Source organism: Struthio camelus, chromosome Z, assembly GCF_040807025.1.
Source record: "Struthio camelus isolate bStrCam1 chromosome Z, bStrCam1.hap1, whole genome shotgun sequence".
NCBI lineage: Eukaryota > Metazoa > Chordata > Aves > Struthioniformes > Struthionidae > Struthio > Struthio camelus.
In genome coordinates, this window is record NC_090982.1 from 57367150 (window position 1) to 57389139 (window position 21990).

The 21990-nt window shown below is 35.4% G+C and overlaps 1 long non-coding RNA gene across 2 annotated transcripts in view; it reads left to right on the forward strand.

The window, feature by feature from the left end:
* Nucleotides 1-21990, forward strand: part of LOC138064549 (uncharacterized) — a 43617-nt gene that overhangs the window by 15332 nt on the left and 6295 nt on the right. The window contains exons 2-3 of one of the 2 annotated variants that reach the window (XR_011137814.1): nt 1058-1127; nt 3318-3388. This is a non-coding gene — a long non-coding RNA (uncharacterized lncRNA). Of the gene's footprint in view, nt 1-1057; nt 1128-3317; nt 3389-21990 lie in introns of those variants that run through there. The other variant, XR_011137813.1, reaches the window with a different exon arrangement.

Here is a 21990-nt window from a genome sequence, read left to right on the forward strand (position 1 = left end):
ATGTTCCTAAGAGAAATGCTTAGAAAAATCTGAGAAAGGAGTGAGAAGGTGGTCATAAGTGTCAGGCACGGACAAAAGAAAGAGAATGGGTTCTTTGATAAGAGTATGCATGGCCACTAGCCATTGCCGGAGGTACATGGGCATGTGAGCCTTCTGCCACTCACGCTGTCTGCAGCATTTACTCAGCTTTTTTTTTTTTTTTTTAACCACAATTGATCTTTCAAAGGATGCAGTGTTGCTCCCTCGTTCTCCCCGTGGAGGGGAGATTCTGTGATTCTGTGATTCTGTGATTCTGTGAATGATCAAGACCTTCACAAACTTTGAATTATAGTTTCCACAAATACTTTCAGGAAAATATTCTAAGCAAAGGACCGTCATAGGGCCTTCAATCCCACCTTCACAATTATATCCTTGCAACTTAGCCAACCAAATACGGAAATGTATTGTCTGGAAGCATTAATGCTTCTGTATGCAGGCAGGTGATAATGCTCTGCCACTTTCAGATTGATTCTTGCATTTTGCAGGTATTTGAATAGGCAATGACAGATATACTTCACTGAGGCTGCTTTTTAAAGACTTTACTGTGTAAGCTATTTTGGGGGGATCATATATTGCCAATGTTCTGGATTCAGCACTGGCTGTCTGAATTGTCTCTAGATGGAGTTTTATTCTTTGATTTTAACTCATAAATGCCTTAGAAGCACTTCAGAGTTTGATTCTCTCTGAAACTATAGCTATGGTCAGCTGTCATCCGGGCTAGATTTTAATTATTACAAAAACTTGTTGGTAGCACTAGGGTTGTTCTTTGGTAGTTTCTTGGCAATGCAAGGTCATGTGGAGATATCCGAGCCGTGGTGACACTTTGGAAACTTCCTGTTTCCAAATCCAAATCTACCGGGCAAAGCCTTTTTTGTATTATTTGGCATAGTTGTCTTATCTATCTATCAAAATATACTAAAGCTATGTGTTAGATATCACTTATATTCTCCGAGTTGCACATAAACATAAATACTCTGGTCTTATTACTATCATTGTATCCGTTTTCCTTATTTCTTAGGTATGATCGGCTCTGTGTAGAAGGACAAAGGTGTTGAGGAGTGCGTATTTCCCAGAGCCTATTTGTTCAGGTAGGCTTAATTCCAAGGACTTGATCTAAAATGCACTGAAATCATTGGAAATTTTGTCTTGTTTTTTCCTTCTTTTCATCAGCGTCCTACAGGATAGAACCTATAAATTATGCTGATAGATTCCTATTTTCAAAAAATGCTTTTTTTTTTTCACATGAATAGTAATACTTAACCAGTTTCAAAGTAAAGGGTATAGAACTCAGCCGTTTCAAGGGTCCCCTTAATTACTGTTTTCAACAAAGTTGAACAACGTACATGGGGAAGCATATGAATCTGAGTTACTAAATTTTGTTTGTTAGCAGAAAAAAACAATTATATCTTATGCATTTCTCTTTACAAGTATCCATGAAAATAGAACAGAATGTTTCCTGTTTACCTTTTGGTTTGAGAGGCATACTTTTATAAGCTGCTAGATTGCCCATTGCTTCAAAGTAATCAGCTCTTATAGATAAAGGAGATTTCCAACATTGCACAATTAATTTTATTTGAGCGATCGTTGCAGCGTTGAGTAACTATTTCCCATTACCACAATCTAAGTCATTTAGGAAGGAAATGTTTCCTAATAGATACACAGAAGGCTAATTTGCAGAGTTGAAATGGGACGTATACCAGTCATGTTGTAATAAATATGATTCTATTTTATAATCCCAGAGCATATGAGCAGTATTTCTTCACATAATATCCATTATTTGTTTTTATAACATCTGTTCCCTCTCAGATAAGTGCATTTGAAAGCTAAACTCATTTATATCAATCATTTACTGATCCTCTTATTTATTTCCAACATCCAAGACATGGATGGGTATCCTACTGGATTTTCTAAATATATTCATAAAGTCTGTAATGTGTGCATGTATATACAGCTATACCCAGGTCTTCATATATAGTCCAGTGCAGTGGCAACTCTTTTTTATTTATTTGTTTTTTGTAGTGAAAAATACATTCATGATCATCTCTTCTACCTTTGTCCTCTTCAGGATACCTTTCATCTCCACTATTCCTCCTTTCTTGCTTCTTGTGCCATACATAACTGCAGGGTTGGCAAGGCTATGCCACGCTGGCAAGAGAGAAGAGCTGAAGTATAAGATATTATGTTATTTGTGAACCTAATTCTGCTGCAGATATTCTCCCATACTGCCTGTCCTTTTTGCTTACTAGAGGATGAGAAGCAGTAGCAGTGATGGGATGGGATTGGAGATACAACCTAGCCAGGTTGTTTGGGTCAGTGACTCTTGTCCAGCTGTCGCGACTGCAGGCGACAAGCATTGCCTGATTTGCTGTACTGCTCTCAAAGACTTCCAGGAGGTTCTGGATCTCAACTCACACCACAGACCTTCAGCAGGTCTTTTTGAAGGACAGATTCAGACTTAGTCTCTCCTACCCTGAGCAAACAGTCTAATCTGATTTTCAGCTGGCTGTTCAGTGAATGAGAAACAAGAGGGGTGAGAAAAGGCTGAGCTGCAGCTGTAGGATTCATGTCCATGAGCAGCAACTGAAAAGAAAAATTATTAATGCAGTTCGATGTTAGGAAATCAGAGCAGAATCAAAATTTGCTACTAGATGGACTAGGCAATTCTTTAAGCAGTAGGTAGCTTTTTTGGTCACGTTCGTTTTATTTTTAATTTTCAGGTGTCCTGTGCACTCTATAGGGAACGAAATGACCCCATCAGAGCATGAATTTTACTAGATGACAGCTGAACACTTAATTCATCGATAGCTTAATTGGTAGATTCCTTATATGTATGCTTCCTTTCTCTGAATTTACAAAATTGAAGGTGGACAGAGTAAAGGTTGAAAAATATTAAAAGAAAGTGAAATGGAGAAATGCTAATAAATATAACTTACTCAAAAACAATATGAAAGTCAAGGAGGGCTAAAGCATATGACATTTAGAGAGCAAGGTTGTCAGCCAGAGCCTCTATTATTAAAGTCTGTATCGTGACTAATGTCTGTACTGTGGGTCCTGAGTCATAAAGGCACTCTGGTGCTATTGTCTTTCTCATTGACAAAGGATATCATTAATTAGAGGGAAAGGAGTGGAAGAAGAGGCTTAAAGCATGAGATAGGATACTCTAGTTCTAAATCTCAATAGCAAATGTCTGGACTAAATACACATAGAACGCCTGAAATTACAAGGAACAATAAATAAGTAGTAGTTAGAAATTGCTCTACTGATTTCCTTTCTCCTAGGAAGATATCAACAGGAGAAGTTTAAATGTCGTGAAAAACTTCCAGAAAAATGTTATGTACTCTTCATTGTTAGTGGTAAGGAAAGAAATTTTAATTTTTGCTTTCTTCTTCTGTAAACTCTTACATATATAGCACCAAGTTGAAACTTTTACCTGAAAAAATAAAAAGATTCAGAAGAAACTTTTAATTGCTCTTATTGTAGCAGAAGAAATAAGAGTAAATATAATGCAGAAGTAGCTTGTACTATCAATCTATAAAAGGGAAAATTCAAGTAACTATATCCTTCAGAGACTTTACATTGTATAGCTCTCTTTTTCATATGTTAAATCAAACTTCATTCAATTAAACATGAGTATTGGAATATTCATTTATTTTATCTTTTAAGTAAGCCCAGGGTGTTTCATTTAAAGTCTGCTTCCTATAATATGTATATTTTTCACCATTTTTAAAGAGGTTAAGCATATGTAAAGAATGGCTTTATATGACCTACTGCATATTCTTATCAAACCTATGCAGATAAAAATAACAAAGAAAGCAAACCACTTGTAATTTTTAGAAATGATTTAAAAAATCTGATTAGTGCAGAACTAATTCTATTAGATAGAATTGTCCAAATTTATGTTGCTGCAAAATTGTTCTATCTATGTATTCATGGCACTTCGTCCTGTCTAATGTAAATTAATCAAGTACTAGGGTTTCCAAAAGTTCCTCTGGGAAACATCTGAAAAGAGTACTTTGATGAGACATTTCCTCATACACAGCCTGAAATTTTATACTCTTTTATATTTTACTGTTCTTACGATTCTTGTTCGTTTCAATATCTCTGATCTGTTTGAAGTCATCCTTTTTTCACCTTTATAATGAAAGACTAATTTTAAGCTTATTGGAGTCATGGTGAACAATTTCTTAGGAAAAGGAATTTTAGAGTGGGGCTTTACAGATTTCAAATATCTCTGTGTAAGTCCTTAGTATGAGGACTTGAGTACCCTGACCACTTGGAAACTAAAAATTAGCAGTTTTCTGAGAACAGAAATATAACTGCATGTTTCCTTTTTCAGATAAATGTTTTGAAATGGAGAGTTGGGTGTTTTAAAGGAACCACAATTCTTGTTTTTTTTCTTTTATAAAATGACATGGAATTTTCAAATCTCCAAAAATCAGTAGAAAAGTCAACAGGAAATAAGAGAAATATAACACCGCCTTCATTTAAACATATGAAATTTGATTAATGGTGGTTTCTGAACAGAAGTAGCTTTAGCAAGAACATTAAACATTATACATACAATGTGAATATATAATGTATATATTAATCTATATAGGTAAGGTAATAATAAAATTTAATGAAACAATCTCCTTCATTGATTGATGGAATTAGATTTCATAAATCAAGTTTACAGCTCTTTTTCAATGTCATCAAAAAACAACAACAGCAACTCTCCCCCTTGAAACTGGGCAGCTTATTAAAGGACTATGAAATTTTATATGGAATTTGTTTTTGAGGTCTTATTTGTTCAAGAAATTGCGAGTTAAAAATGGTCTTAATTCTGCAAAGACATTTATGATTAATATTTATTAAAGTTACAAATGTATTTGCATGTTTACAGGTATTGAGTTTTAATCCATGATCCTAAAAACACCTAAGAACCTATATAACTTTAGTCACAGAAATAATCCTATTTGAATTGCAAAAGTAAAATAACATATGCTTAAGCATTTGCAGAAGCTAAGTCTGGAGCTATGATTAAGGTCTAATATATAAAATGAACCAATTTAAGTTAATTTGAAGCCTAGACCTTTCAATATGACTCCTAAATCTATTTTGGACCCCTGAATGAATGGTCTGATTTTCAGAGCTGCTGATCTTTCATAGCTTTCAGTGACTAATTTCTCTGAAAACTAGTAGTGTACACGTCCACTGTTGCTTTGGCTTTGGATTATTTCCTGAGGCCAAATGAGACACACATGCTTGTTTTTCTGATTCCCATGTGGTCAGTATAGAAACTCTGGAATATTTCTACAGTTATGAAGTGAAGGTAGAGGCTAGAAACCAGAAGGAAATGCACTCTATATTGAAAATGTTACATTTTCACTACTATTTATTTGCAAATCCTTTTCTAATCAATTGAAGCAAGTGCAGTTTTTACATAATATTAAAGATTAATTATTAGATTAATAATGAAAATTATTACAATATAGTACGGAGGATAAGTACTCTTAATTGTTTTGAACAAGTAGACAGCCCACATTTGCATATTGGTCCAGATGGGATCTGTCTTTAAGTTTCATTGTTATACTTTGCAGTACAGACCAAAAGAATGTCAATAGCTGATTAAAACAAAGTTCATCATTCAAAAATCCGTTTTATTTCTGCATTTAAATAGCTATTAGAGAAAGAGCTCTGCAAGATTTATATTGTATGACCTACTGACATTTCTGAGCCTAGGTGAAAATTAAGAGCTGACAATTTCTTGGATTTTTCTTAAATCATCCCATTATATATTACTTTGCAAAAAAAGAGATAGGACTAATAATAGTTTTCATTTGGAAGCTGGTACGAGGCAACACAATAGAGGAAGAATAAAACTAAAAAAAGCATAATAGGGAAAGAATATTTTCTCCAGTGCTGTGGAGCCCTTAACCAATATTCTGCGTAAGATGATGATAATATTGAGCCATCACATAGTTAGTTCAAGAAGGAATTTTACCTGACGGAAACTTATTAGATGTCTGAGAGAGTCAGTGAAGTCAAAGGCTATATTGCCAAAAAGTGAGAAGTCTCTGATCCCTGAGCAGCAGGCACAGAGAGAGAAGGTAGTCAGCAAGAAAATGGTGATTCAGAACTGATAATTCTGTCAGCATATAAAAACACTTTCTGAAATTTTTTGAAAATTCTTAAACAAAGTCAAAATGTGTATTTTGTGGCGCAAACTGGAAGAAAAAAGGCAAGAGCTTTGATAAGCATATAGCTAAATAACATCTATAATGGATTGTCCTTTACATTCAAGGATAATAAGCTTGTATTCAGATTATTTTCGATTATGCAAGTAGTAACCTTTTATCTCACATCAAACATTGTTTCTGGCTTATCTGTTGATGGCATGCCCTATCAGAGTGATTAAATATACAGTTTGATTGTTTTTTTCTGGTGATAACTTACTCTTCAATTTAAGGTATTGGAATAGTTTTTCACACCGGTAAGATGGATTACTATAACTTGCTTACTAAAGAGTACTTAACTAAAAAGCAAAGAAAAATGCGTCACTGAAAGAATGCAGCTATATGACTGATGCCATCATTCAACAATTGTTGTCTGAACTGCTACAACTGTCTTCAATAACTTTAGGATATGGACTTTTAATATGCTGGATGGGATTCACCAGATAAAATGTATGCATCTCTACAATAGGTATCTCCATTTTCTTTATGATCACTATAGAGAAAAAGCTACTTTTAAGGTATATTTAATTTCATCCTAATGTAGATATCTAAAATAAGTCGAATAAATCATGCCAAAACACTGCCAGTTTCCTCTCAGGACATTTTAGAGGGACCAAGCCTAGGCTGACAAGCTCTGATGTACCCATCCGTAGTGCAGAAATTGAAAAGTCAGTCTTAACTAATTGTCTTAACTGAGGTCAGCATTTATTACTTTGGCCATTTTGCATTCTCAGAGATAGAGTTAATGAGACAAACAAAACCGTATTTTGATATGATATGATTCCCACTTATGATATGATTTTAACTGAGCAAGGCTTTCTTTGTTCAGGGTGAGTATCATCTCTCCTCATTTCAAAACTGCATCAGTGTGTACTTACAGCTAGGAAGACTTTAAAGTTTTTTCTTTTTTAATTCATTCCTTTTTTGAGGATATGTAAACTGTTAGAAACAACCAACTCAGCTGTATCTTTTGAAACTTTCAGGTGTTAAAGACCAAATTCTGATTCTTGTAATGTATAATCCCTTCTTCATAGACATTTATAAAAATACAAAAGGTGGAAGCTTTCTCCTATTATTCATTCTGCACACCTTTCACTAGATGAGACTACATTTTACATTGTAAGTCTGAAATGTGTTTTATATGCTCCAACTAATTGTTTTGTATAGCATTGGGAATACAAGGTACCTTTTCAGGGTTTTGGTTGCTTTATCATTTTTCAGGTGCTTATGAGAAGATTTACCTTTCCTAAAATAATAATCTTGACATAAAGGAAACACCTTAAAACAGTCAATTATTTCAACTTAATTGTGAATGCAGAACTGCTAACACCTGTGATCTCTTTAGCAGAGACTCTCCCATCTAAACTTAATTCTGCCAGTAGCGGTCCTAATATTCCTGCTTCAGTAAATAATTACTTTCAAGCAGAAACTCTTTGTTCTCTAACAATTTTTCCACATATAAAGGTTCAAAAAAGACTCCTAACACAAATGTAGTGTGTAACCATTTGTAATGAAAATAGCAATTTATTGAACACATAAAAGCCATCTAAATTATTCTTCACATTATACACACAGTCTTTAAAAGATAAAAAATATATAGTATATAATGTCTGACAGTTTATAAGCTCAGGAACTGGCACAATCTCTTAAAGCATTTTCTGTTTTACAAGGTGCAGAGGAAAGTAAGCTGAAAGCAGATGAAAATACATGAATCTGTCCAAGCCAATGGGTAATTCTTTGCTACTATAGCCCCTGAAGCAAGTCTGGGTTTTATTTGATTTCTGTTAGTTCCATGACTCAACAGTAGAGTTTAATGGCGTTTGGTATTATTCAGCTGGTATCCAAAGGATAGGCTGCGTATTCACTTCTGTGGAAACAATTAATCCTATCCCTAGGACTTTTGAAAACCCCAAACATTGTCACTAAAATAAACACAAAATATTTGGGAAAGAGGCAATTAAAAAAAAAACAACAACATTTTTAATAGGTATATTTTAGTTTAGGGTCAACATTAACATTGTATCAGTTTCCTGCACCAACATCACTATGAGACAGAACTTAAGGACATTCCTTATTTTATACTATTTTATTTCACTAAGTCCCATAACCTTAATTAGCATGAAAACCCTATTGCTATGTAGTTCATCTCTTTAAATTCATTAAAAAATTGTGCTTCATCTTTCTAATATTCCTTTTCATTTCCCTCAGATTCTGTCTTTACCTCCTTCAGAGTTACATGACTCAATTTGATTTATCTGTGCAGGACATATCAGAAGCAAACAGGCTGACAGGAGAAAGATGAAGCAGTTTTTCAAGAAAGACAAACTTAGGTTTTCTGAAAATGCATATTGTCAATGAAAAAAAGGTTATTTTAACACACCATATGGTGCTTTATTGATATTTGGTACAAACTAGACAGGCAGAGTATAATACTGGTAGCATAGTATACCACATCCTTTAAAACAGACTTTTTAAAATATGTTTGGAAGAAAACCTTTATTTATAAACTATGTGTACAAAATTGCTATCGAAGTGTGTTGCTAATTACATAAATTCTGACCTCCTCCCACCCACATTTTTAAATCCACTTATTTTTGAGTGAGGAACTGGGTAAGGACTTTCAGACTTAAAAAATAAGTTACTGCATACCAGGTTTGGGCGGAGAGAATGCTTGAGTACACTCCCATGTCAGGTTCATGGTCTTCCAAGTGTCATTTTTACAAAATAGTCTTTCAGTTTGTTCTTTCATACATTTTCACTGGAGATATGACTATTGGATCAATGTGAAAGGAGGAATTTGTTCTGTTTCTTCACTGTCTTATACTTCAAGGATCCATTTATTCCTGTACAGCACCAGTGAAATATGGCCCTGAAAGGTACCAAGCTATACTGTGAATGAGATGTACAGCAAGATATCTCCCTGTTTCACTTACATGTTATAAACGTGTTCTGCTCGTGTCAACATATATAGGTAACTATTTATATCACATTTGAAGTCACTTTTGAAATACAGAATGAACTAAAATCCGTATGGACATTAGTTCATTATTGAATGTTTCAAGTATCCTTTCTAATTAAAACTGGTACTGGGAGAATATTCATACTGGCAAGTGTTAAAATATATGGAGCAAGTGATGTGGAATGTACATAGAATAAGAGATATGCATATTAATAGGAAAAACCCCCAGAGTTTAGAGTTGAGGGTTTATAATCACCTAAAGCCACTTACAGCAAAATGTATTTTTCAGTTCAGCTTTTGTTAATTATGCAAGTGTTCTGTAAAAGAACCAAAGGTTAATTTTAATTACCTATTTGGGTTCCATCTAATCTATTATAGGTAAAACTTGAATACCATCACCATAGAACAGATGCTGTCCACTGTCATAAAATTTCATTTACTACATTGGCATTTGAAATGTATTAGTGTTATGATGGCTGACACCTTATATTTATCCTCTGATTGATGTGACAGGAGTATAAGCCTTGACAGTGTAAAAAAAAGGAATTAAACATTTCCTAATTCATTCAGAACAGGCAAGTAAAACTCATAGAAGCTCTAGAATTCAAAACTATGTGAATCTACAATTATCAGAAGACAAGAGAATATCATTTTATTCAGAAGAAAAAAACAGGCATGGAAACGCAGTTACACGGAACATAAATGTGCTTTGTACAACTTAACGTTTCTTACAATTGTGGAGTTTTCATATCCCTTTTTTAATAATTATTTTTATAACTTTCTAATCTGAGTTACTCAATGTGTGCCCAGAAGCCAACAACTCTAAGTTACCTTATTCAAGAGTGATCTTGAAATCAGGCAGTGAAAATATTTAGAAGTTGGTTAGTCTGAGTGAGTGCTGTAGTAGCAACGCTGTAGCCAGCATCTCCTCTCAGTGGTTTTGCCCAAATCCACAGAAGTCAATAGAAGTCAAATGTCAAAATGGTAAGGATTAGGCACAGTCAGGCTCATCCTGTTCAGTATCTTCTTTACTTTAAGTAGAAATATTAAGTAAAAAGTGGTATCATTTTGAAAAATGACAACAAAAACTAAACATCTGCCATCCCCACTGACCTGAAAAATAAATGATGGAATTTAAAGCATTCACCCTTGCTTATTGCAGTAAATGGCAAATTTGTTACCAAATTCAGTACTGCAGAACTGAGCTCTTAAAACAGGACCTCAGTTCATATCAGGTTTACCTGTATGTATCCTTTGAAGTATAGGGAAATATACCCACACCCCACACACCCACACCTGCAATCTGAGTTGAAAAGTTTGGTCTTACAGAGACCCATCTTAGACGAAAAAAACAGAAAAGGGAATGCTGTAATGAAATTTCCTACTTTTAAATGATTTTTAATCATTATTTAATTTCTAATTAAAATATAATTGCTAAGGTTTATTCTGTAACATCAGTACACTAGAAAAAGCAAATGTCTGCTCAGAAGGAATAGTTTCAATTTTAGCACAACAGAAAAAAAAGATATAAAATAGTTACCCACTAAGATTTTCTCTTACATGTCTGTAGGCATTTAAGTTCTTGGAACTTTAATTTGGGGAATCTACTTCATTAGATGCGCTCATATTTGAAGTCAAGCAACTTTCAAATATTCATTATTTTTTCCATTGAAACATATGTTGAATTTTGTTCTTTTAGTGAAAATTAATATATTTGGGCTTTGTCTTCTATAACCGTATTACTTGGATTATTAAGTTAATATTTGCCAAAAAAGTGATAGCTCATGTGAGTGTTTTGCAGCTGGAAAAATTTTTATAAGAGATCTTTTTAATCTAAGGAATTTTTTACACCTTCTGGAACTGGTAACTATGAATAAGTGGAAGGCATCCATTTGTTGCAATTATGACATAAGCATCTGCTAGCAACACCTTGAGCTATTCAGACATTTTTGGAATTCAATTTTTTTATCTTAAAATCTTCTTTCTCAAATTTTAAAAAAGTCAATTTAATCTGTTTCCTTACTCCATGAAATGTTGCAGCTTCTTTTACTTTATAAAGAGAAATATTAATAAGAAAACACTTGAAAACACTTCTCGTTGTAAAGCTATCCTTTTGAAGGACAGGACATAAACAAACTTCCCTCAACATTTTCTTTTAAAGAAGCACAGAAGCAAAATAGTCCAGTAAGTACTTTGTAAAACAGTTGAAAGACATTTTGGTAATGCTCTGAGTGGATTACATTACTTCTCTTATCAATATAATCACATATTGCAGCACTTTCTTTTGCAATAATGCCTATAATGCTCCACTGTTGCTAGGAAGAGAGTGATGAACATAGGTGTTGCCTTCTCTCTCAGGCACTGTCACTGCTGTTATTTAGAATTACAGTCCTGCTACCAATCACACCTTAAATTTGCAGGTGATCAGAATCTCCAGCTGTACCACTTGCTCTCTAACGACAAATTACTTTATATATAGGGCCTAATTTTGAAGACTTTAACACATGAATAGAAAATGGAAATGAATATTTAGCAGAGGTGTGCGAAATTCTTCATCAAAGATCTCTACCGTGACCAAAAATTTATATTTTTCTTAAACCAGAAGCTTCCCTGTGCTAGTTAAAAGGTGAAAATGGTGACACTAAAATGCAAGTAAACTATAATCAGGCAGAAACTTCTAGGGCTAGAATACTAACCTCACGACTAGTATAAGAATGGTCTTACCATTAAGTCTTTTTGATTTCTCTAATAATACTTAATAACCTTACAAGTGAGAGTACAAGACTTTTTGTCTGTCAATCACAAAACATTTTTGAAAGAGCATGTAGATGTACAGTTTGCCTTTTAGTCTTCCTTATTGAATTCACCCTTCCAGGAGAGAAAAACCTGTGAGTGCCAGCACGAAGAAGACGACATGGTTACTTGGTAGTGCAAAAAATAACATTTGGATGATCGGTTGTCTAACATGCTTGCCCAGGTTGGGATCTAGCTGCCATCTTCTGTGCCTGCAACCAGTTGCAGGTAAAAATACGCCTTGTCACCCAATAATCCTATTTACAGAGTCATTATCAAAGCTGCCATCAAGAGACGCAGCCAATTTGTTGCATCCAGCTAAGAGAAGCAATTGTTTACTAAGCTATGATAATCCCTGTATTACTTGCCAGAGGTAATGTGTAGGGCAGACACTGCGTAAGAATAAGCACTTGCTAGCCCAAAACAGAGGTCAGAAGGTCCTAACTGTGAATCTGCCCAGCTGGAGGTCCAACCTCCAGTGTTTCTGTGATTAAAACACCTATTTATTTCTAGTCGTCTTTTTATCACAGTAATAATTTGCGGATTATTTAGACAAACTATGAAGTGTACATAGAATGATATTCACGGGGGAAAAAATGAAGCTAAGATTGTTAAATAATTATTTTTGTATTTGGAACTATATAGGAAGGGCTGAAGAGATTCTGAGTGTATCCCTAAGGTCCTCCCTTAATTTTAGTAATTTTCATACTATAAATAATATTTTGTTTGAACTGTACTAAATGCTCGAGCCTTGATGTTTAAAATTGGCTTTCTATGCGGCACTCATAATTTGGCAACCACAGTCAGTACGATTCTAATTTAGGGACAAAATTATTCACAGGTACAAATACCAGTAAGTATTTAGCCATGTAATGCTCAAGATTAGGATTGCTAACTAGTAACTTTTTAGATCAAATATTACTTTGGATAATGCAGTTCGCAAAACGAGAAGTCCAGTCTCAAGGAGCAGTTATTTGTTATGAGTCGTGCTGCATTTAACAACACACAGCAGTGAGAACATTTTGACAGTAATCACGTTTACCCAAGGATTTCCTGAACTTATCAAGATACTAGGAGTTTCCAAGTAGCAACCGACTGCTTAGAAAAAATCAGTAACACAATGAATTCTAACACAACTGATGACAATTTGTACATTTATATAATGCATTCCACTTTCCAGATGCTGTATAAACATTTGGATATTGCCACAAGGATACCTGCAGCACACACAACGTGTCTTGAAGTATGTTTATTTTTTCCTCCAAATGGGAAACTTGTTTTCATTTGCAAGTATTTCAACCTCCTTTGCAAATGTAGAGTAAGAATTTTATATTCTGAAACGAAGCATAAAAGCCGTAATCCTCTGATTCATAGCCTCTGAGGCCCAGTAGCTATTAGTGGTTTTGGCTGGGATTTGCGTACTACTATCTAATAAATTCATACTAACTGCCCAGTCTTCTTTCTTTAAAATACATGCCTTTCTAATAGGATATAATATGGTGATTCAATGGTCAGGAGCCCAGAGGGTTGGTCTTCCCGCCCTTAGGAGATAGACTGGTACCAATTAGATAACTGGGAGTGGTATTACGATTCACGTCCTATCTGGGTGTAATCAGGTGTAACAAAACCATCTCCCTAATGGAAAAAGTTGCTGTTATTTCTGCTAAGAAATGGGAATCAGCTTTATCTTTCCTTGCAAAGGAAGAAGCTATTCGGATTAAGAAAGCTCTCTTTCCAGAGTAGGCAGGACTAATTTACCAAAGTGATAGGAAAAGCAATTGCAGGAAAGTGTTTGCAAAGCGTCTTTGCCTCTTTTGCTCTTGTGCAGACTTCTGGCACCATCTGAGCTTCATGAGGAGAATACTCTATTTTATTTTATTTGAGGGTGGTGAAAGATTTTGGTGAGGACTAATCTGAGTTTCTACCACTTCCTGAGATCTATCAGCATCTGAAACACAGTTCATTGTCACTTCTTTTCCTCTTTCCACCTTCGATGGTCAGCATAATTTTCTTTAAGGACTGTAGTGGGTCCTTAGCTGGGTAAGCTACCAACAGGGTGCAAAAATGAGCTCTACAATCAGTGCTTTAGAGAACAAACAAGGAGGAAAGGAAACATGAAAATGTTCATGAAATCTGTGTCACTTTGACTTAGTGTTATGACCTTTTTGTTCTTTCTGTGGATGAGTTTTGGTTGGCACTAAGCTTCAAAATTTTTTTCTAACAAGTACTCTTTTTCTTGTTCAAATAAGAAAAAAATAGGCAAGAAATATAGATGTTTTCAGAAATGATCTCCATTTCAGCAGATAAATTGTTTCCATAAATAGTTATCCAAAATCTAATTATTACCTTTTGACTAATGTATGCTATTATAATGACAGCCTTTCCCAAAAAATGTCAAAGATGAACTGTTTTTGAATGTGCTGTTAGTTACATATTGATTGTCTGATTAAGAAAGCCAAGGAAGTTGCCTCAGCTATATCTAGATATAAAGACACATCAGTATAGTGTTAAAAGCAACACCTCCTGTATTATTAAATATTTAATATTATATATGTTTATGCTTTGATTAGTAAAGAAAAGATTTGACTAGCAAAGCCTTCTGTAGATGCTTAGCTAAGTTTGTGATTAGTCTTAGTGAGATGATAGTGGAATTCAGTTTACTTTTCTAAAAGCAGCTTGTACTATAAATTTACATACCAATGAACTCACAATTATTTGCTTAAGTTGCTTTAAGAGAGTCTTTGACTCTGTTATGACTTCCTTATGTGCTTATTCTTAACTAGTGAAAATGCAAAGCCGCCTGCCCTCATTAAAATAAGGACAGAATATTGCATATTTATTTCAAGATAACACAGGAGAAGTTATGTCAGGTTAGCTCATCTGCTCCGCTCTGTTGTGTGTGCGGTAACAGCACGTAGGGCCTTAGCTCTACTTAGCTTGTGAGTTTGCGGGGGTAAATCATAATGTAACTTATTGATGAACCTGCCGGTTCGAGTCTTGACCCTAGTGGACTTTCAGCTTGAGTTGTATAGGCCAGTTTTTAGCTGGCCTATACAACAAGTGCAGAAATCAGTCATCTAAGATCATGATACGCAGAAATTCGGCACGTAAGTGCTGAATAGGAGGCCAGTACCCGTTCATTGAGCCAAAAGGCAGAGAAAATGAGAGATGAGTAATTTTTAGCATGTTGAATATGGCATTAAAAACTGGGACAGGAGAAAGGCATTTTTACAGCCCAACTTCTCTCGCCATGTAATTGCTTATACAAGTTGGACCGGTTCTAACCTGGAAGCCATGTGCTGCTCAGAGCTCCAGCAGAGTGGAGGCTGAAATCTGAAGCTCCTTTATCCTAACCACTAGCAGTTTTCTTTACGTTATTGTGTAAAGAAATAGGAACGGCATTTTGCCTCCCTGCCACCTCCAAATATCTCGTGCTTGTTTTGTCATTAATCTGCAAAGTGCCTATTAGTTTGCCAGCAGTAAGACTGAAGGCAGTCCCATACTAGCCCACTCTCAGAAGGAGACTACATTTAAGTGGCAACTGAAAAATCACTTTAGGAGATCACTTTAGGTCCTTCTGTGCTCTTATTTAGGCACCTTATTCTGTGCCTTATGTAGTTCTTTTGTGGATTTATCCCTTGATAAACACCTCTGAACCTTTGTCACCTTTTTAATGTGCACTTTATGTTCCTAAATTACTTGGACGCTTTTAGAACCCTTTCATTAGCACTAGATAGAAAGTTATGAAATAGAAAGCATATGTCAAATTAGTTTCTCAGTGCATCACACAAAGTTCAGTGTCTATGACCTATAAACAATTCTTGTGAACAAAGTAATTAAATGGAAGTGCATTTGAACACAGCAGGAGATATAATATACAGAGTTATTTTGGAATGATGTACTTTGAAGATCAAAGAGCCATGCCTTTCTAGTATGTAATATAAGAAACATAAGAAAAATAATTTCTTTTCTAACAATTTATTTTTGAAACATAATGCATAGCTAAGCCTGTGCAGAAAATGGTTTTGTTTTGGAAATAATAATATATAATCAAAAGGCAAAAAAATATTTTCAAAGGGAAGATTCTAGAAAAGGCAAAAGAAAACTGTCAGCTGATTTCTGTGCAGAATTTAATGTTTTGATTTTGATCTGTGAAACCATTGGTACCTGCATGTCAGAACTATCTGATTCCCTGTGAAACATTGCTATAGTGTGATTATCTGTAGCATTTAAGATTGACTTACTACTTTATAGTAGAGACAGTCACTAGCATGGCAATTACTGCGTGGGTTTCATGTTCGATATGCCAGCTACTGCAAATATGCCAGGAAGACAATCCATGCTTTAAACCACAAAGGGTATTTTGCATTGGTAGCAAAGATACTGTCTACTGCTGGTATTAAAACCACTATGTACCCACACTAATTGACTGAACAAAATTGTTCTTCTGAAACCTATATTCTCCTCTCCAACAATGCTAAATTACTACAAGTCTCTCCAGACCACAAGATAAGCTACTTATTTTGACATTCAGGTCACATTAGAGAACTTACCAATTTTCTGAAGCTTTCAGAGAGAAGTTATTGATGCTTTTGAGAAGAGGACAGCTACAGACCTCAGTGAAAATCTCTAAAACTCTGGGGTAAAACATAAAAATTAAACTGATCTTAAGCTGGCAGCTTACAGCTACCCTAGAATTACAAACGCAGTTTTTTGCCACTTAATTCCAGTAAAGAAACAGGACTTGTACATGTTGAAGGTGCATATGAAGGCAATAAGTATATGTCATAGTATTGCACAATACCCCACATAATTATTAGGAAAGTTTATAAACCTTTCTAATAGTTCGAGCTGGCACAGGTAGCATAAACGCTAAGGAGTAGGTATAGTCTGGAGCAGTAAAGGAAAACTTAATCTTCTTACTGCTCAAATACTTGCTGAACTCAGTTCAAAGGCTACTATTTTCTGTCCCATAATTCTTGCCCAAAAAAAGAAAAAAAAAAGAAAAAAGAAAAAAAAAGGAGATCTGTACTGTGCTATCTTGAAGGAGTAAGAGTGGAAAGCCTGTGAAGTCAGTTAACTTGAGCTATTTTGTGGAGGGAGGAAGAGAGAGGGAGCACGCTGCAGAAAGAAATGGAAATGCTGACTTACTTGGCTTTCCAAGAGGCCACACAAAGCACAAATCCATGATTCAGTATACTTTCCTCTAAGAGTAGTATAGAAAAAGAAGAAAGTAGCTAGTCAAAGCTCTCCAAACAGTTTTTATATCCCTATTATTCTATTCATGAAAACATTTACATGAAAACCCCCAGGGGTTTGGGGTATCTGCAAATAAGGAGTCTGTGATTAGTATGCATAAAACAGATTTTATCCCATGCATGTGCTATTTACACAACGTTGGCGATATGCATAGGAGACATCTATTGCACACTGGGATGACTGCTGTTTGGAATTCATGGCTAGCCAATTAATGAAGGAATATTCTCCATTATAGGCAACCATGAATGGATGAAATACCTGCTGATGCTTATTTTCATTGTCTGAAGATAATGCTTGTCTTCATTTTCCCACACTGCTAAAGTGCCTGTAAATTTAAATGTAACATGGTTATATCTGAACACATTTTCATTTCCAGAAATGTGTAGGTCAGCGAGAAGAAAAGTTAGCTAAACAGTAAATGATTATTTTTACATAGTTATACTCAAAACAACGAGCTGCTTTTTCTCTCATGCTTGTCAGTTCTACTGCATTGCTTATTGGTTATTATCCTTCATGAGTTTCAAGTCTGTTTTTTCATTATTCATCCATCTTATAATCTTGGTACTGTGCACCTACTTGTCGGTCTTGATACCATGAGATTTCACTGCCTTTGAGTTATGCATAATAAATAAGTGTCGGAAGGTGTAGAGCTGACATGTACAAGGATGTTGTGAATATAACCATGTGCATATTTACTGTTTGCTGTGGTGACACGCAATGTGCTGCATTTTAAGGCTTCTCCTGTCATAAAGGAAGATACTAGTATATCACCTAAATAAACATTTCTTCCACAGTGTTCACCCATGTCGAGACAAAGCTAAGACTTTCAGTTTGTTTTGTTAGTTTCCGTAAATCTAATGGGCTGTTTGCATTTCCATTTGGGGAACATTTCTGGAATCTCTCATTTCTTTACTCCTTTCTTTTAAGTTTTTACAGGGAGAAACACATTCCAGAATTTTATAATCAATAGGTGGCAGGAGAAACTGAATTAGAAGGAGAATGAAGAGATTAGGGCAGTAGCAAACAATACAAACCTCTGTGTTATAATATAGCACTAATTCATCTTGGGCTACTGTATCTTTTCTTTTATTATTAAATAAAGTGCCCTGAAAGCAAAAAGCATTCTTTTTAATGCTACAAGTAAAATGGAGCTTCCTCACTTGTAGTCTCTCAGACTGGAAAAACTCTAGCTTCAAAGTGCCTTTGAAAGGTGGTGGGCAGTTTTTTTGGCTGGAAAAAAATCGATCTGTGATACAGGAACTGCAGTAGCCTGCACGTTCCTGTATAAACAGGCTTTCTGTGCGTGTATCCAGTGTCCCAGGACTGGGCAGCATTTACCATGAAGGTGCTGATTGCTCATTATGTGTGAAAAGCCCAGGATTTTTGTCTTGATGGGGGGAAATAAAATATTAATTAAGCCTCCTGTTCAATGACAGGATTCAAGAAGTGCATGCATGTCAGATGCGAGTGGCTCCCTTAGCTAAACAGCAGGGTGACACAGCAGGCGATAGCCTGGCCTGAGAAGGAGAACAGTCACGTGAGATGTAGAGGATGCTCAGCAGCACTGAAGGTCCTACTCGGTGGTCCTATTCAGGTGGACAGACACCCAAGAGGATTACATGGCAGCAATGATGAACCTGCCCAGACTGTGGACTTGGGGGCCCTTAGCGGTTGTGTGGTGGGGGAAAGCGGCCACTCTGGGGCTGGAGATTTACAGACAACTTCACTAGGAATTATTTGCCTTGGGTCAGAAAATAGATTGGATAACCCTGGGATGTTCTTCCCAGATCTGTGAATTACAAGTGAAGGAATCACTTAAGACTCTGTTCAACTCTGTCTTTTATACTTATTAGAGAAAGAAAGACAAACAGACCAACTATTGACTGATAATTACTGAATTTCCCTGTTGTGTCCTTTGCCTTATCAACCTAAGTTCCTGCGTAGGCTGAGTATTGGGGGTGATGGTTATTGAATTTCTAGGTATGTTGTGCAAAAGGAATTGACATAAATATGCTTTTTTTTTTACGTTTAAAAAGAAACAGATTCTCTATAATGAAAGCTATTATCAGAATATTGGTGTGGAAATGCAAAGCATTAACAGAAAGTGGAAATACTTCAAAGGTATCATCAGTTGGATGGTCAGAAAGGAGGATTCCACAAAGAAAAAGGTTGCACTGGACGGGAAGCTATCTTGTTTAGAAGTTGTGAAAGCATCTATGGATCATTTTCAACAAGCAGTATATAAAAGGTGGTTAGTACATGGCAATGAATATCAGTCACAACAAAAAGTGGAAAGAATCAATGAAAAATCTGTCACTAGTGAACATGAATAGGACCATAGGAGGATTTTTTTTTAAATGTTAGGAACAAAAACATTACTCAGCGTGATGTTTGGAGTTCACTGATGGGGAGAGGGAGAAGAAGTCAGAGAGGCTGTACGGGAGAAGGAGAGTATTTTGCCACTTGCTTCCTTTCTGGCGAAGCTTCAGTTTCTCTGCATTTGGAGAAGCATTACAGTTGAACACAGCTTCATACTCTCCCTCCGTAGTTTGACTGAAAGTATTTCCCAACCACTCTGCTCTGTAAGCGTGTATTAGAGCACAAAACCGGTTAGCTTGAATTTGCCACCTTTTTGGATAAATGCATCTTTAGTTTGTCATTTTTCACCTTGATTCCCCCTGTCTCTCAGTATGAGGCAGACTTGTTAGTAAAACAAGGAGAGGTTTATTTAGTGGGATTAAGGCTTCCAGTTACAAGAAGAGAAACAAAATATTACGAGTATAAGAGATATAAAAAACAATCATACACTATACTTAAGAACCAGATATGTTCCCAGTTGCTTAGCTTTGCTTATCTAACATTCCCAAATGTAATCCTCACCTTTACTAGCCCCCATATATTTCTTTGGAATAAGTACACAAATGCACATGTCTCTGATAGTTATATCCTGAGCCAGGCTCTTCCAGGGTTTAAATATGATTTTCTTTACTAGCGTTCACACCTAATCAGCTAGAGAATGTGATATATGAAAATGCCATTTACAGATTTTTCTGGAATAGAGACATTCTGAGTGCCAAAGGGGTATTCTTCTATGGTTTCTATGTAATTACTAAGCCCTGCCTAATCCTTCTGTATAGGACTACAGATTCACATATATTAAATATTATATATCTCTCATGCATACTTTACATTAACCTAATTATCACTGTGACTTAGTTTTCTATAGAGACCATTCATGAAATGTTATTACCACAAATGACAGACCAAGGAATGAATTGCTTTACTTAGATATGCCTTAGAAAGCATATTCCATCTCTCCAAGGGTTTTTATTTTATGGTTAGACACATAGTTATGTTTATGTTTTTGTTTTGTGATTTATCTCTTGTTAGATAGAAAAGAAAAAAATGTGCAGACTGATTTAGAACAACCATGAATATTCAATAGCTAAAATCTTTTGTAGTTTAATAAGATAACTATACCAATATCGAGCATTAGGGGCAGTGGGACATCCAGCTCTTTACCTGTTCTGAATATCGTATGCTGATTTGGATAGAAAAAGAAGCTTATTATTGTAATTAAGAAGAGTTGGTTTATTACAAGCTATTTTTTTTCAGATTAACACAGCATTTTTCATGTAAGAGCTCACTGACCTACTAATGTTAGTTTTAGTATGTCTCAGAAAGCTGAACATTTTCAAAATATAGTATTGATACTCAAAAAAATAGAAGAAAAAAGGGGCTTTCATTAATGCCAACAATACTAGCAGATAAAAATATGGAGAATACCATCAGTATGAAACCTATATTTTATTTTTCATAGGACTGAAGCTCTGGGTAATAATGGTACCTATTGATAACCTAGGCATGTTAAGGCATGTCACTTAGTACGCCTACCATTCCCATTTCACCAAGGCATTTCACTTAGCACTATGTAACACATTACGTTTTGATGAAAACCTCCCCAACTTTTCCATTTTATGGAACTAATAAGACATAGCTGATGGATAAAAAAAACAGCTGACAGATTTCAAAATAGGATTGTGAAAGGACCTCATTAATAAATCCAACTAGGTTTCCTCAGATGGATTTGGCCAACTGTTCGGTATTTTACTAGTAACTTGTGCAATGTGTAGAAATAAATAACGAAGTGAATGAATTATTTGTAGGTTGATTTGAATTATCTAGTTGAAAGATTATAATTCAGCAAAATGTTTCTCTAGAACTAGAAGTAAGAAAGAATGTGGATTGGTTGCTATAAGAACAAGTTTATCAGAGAAAAGGCGGTGGCTTCCTGACTCTCAGAGATCTCTCTGCAGAGCAAATGGGTTAAAACATTCTGGGCTTTGTAAAAATAGTCATACGTAGTGGGAAGAGGGTATCAGTCTCAGTTAAGCCACAGGAAGAACTTAGAACTGCACCTGTATCCAGGTGGCTGCTGGTGCCCGGTTCCCACAGATTTGTCATCCTTTTCTATTATGCTGCTGTCGATGTCCTGGGGGTTTCATTTCATCTCTTATTTTGCTTTTCCTGAAGTTTCATGCTTCATAGGTACCTTCCAAATAAACATGTGGGACTCAGTTTTCATTGGGTTTTACTTGACTGTATTTCCTTCCTTTTGCCTGCCCTCTTAGGCTTCTTACCGTTTCCTTTTCAGCTTTCTGTTGTTGTGTCTGGCATTGCCTGAGCATGAAAAATGATGGATTCTTGTAGAATAACAACCAGCCT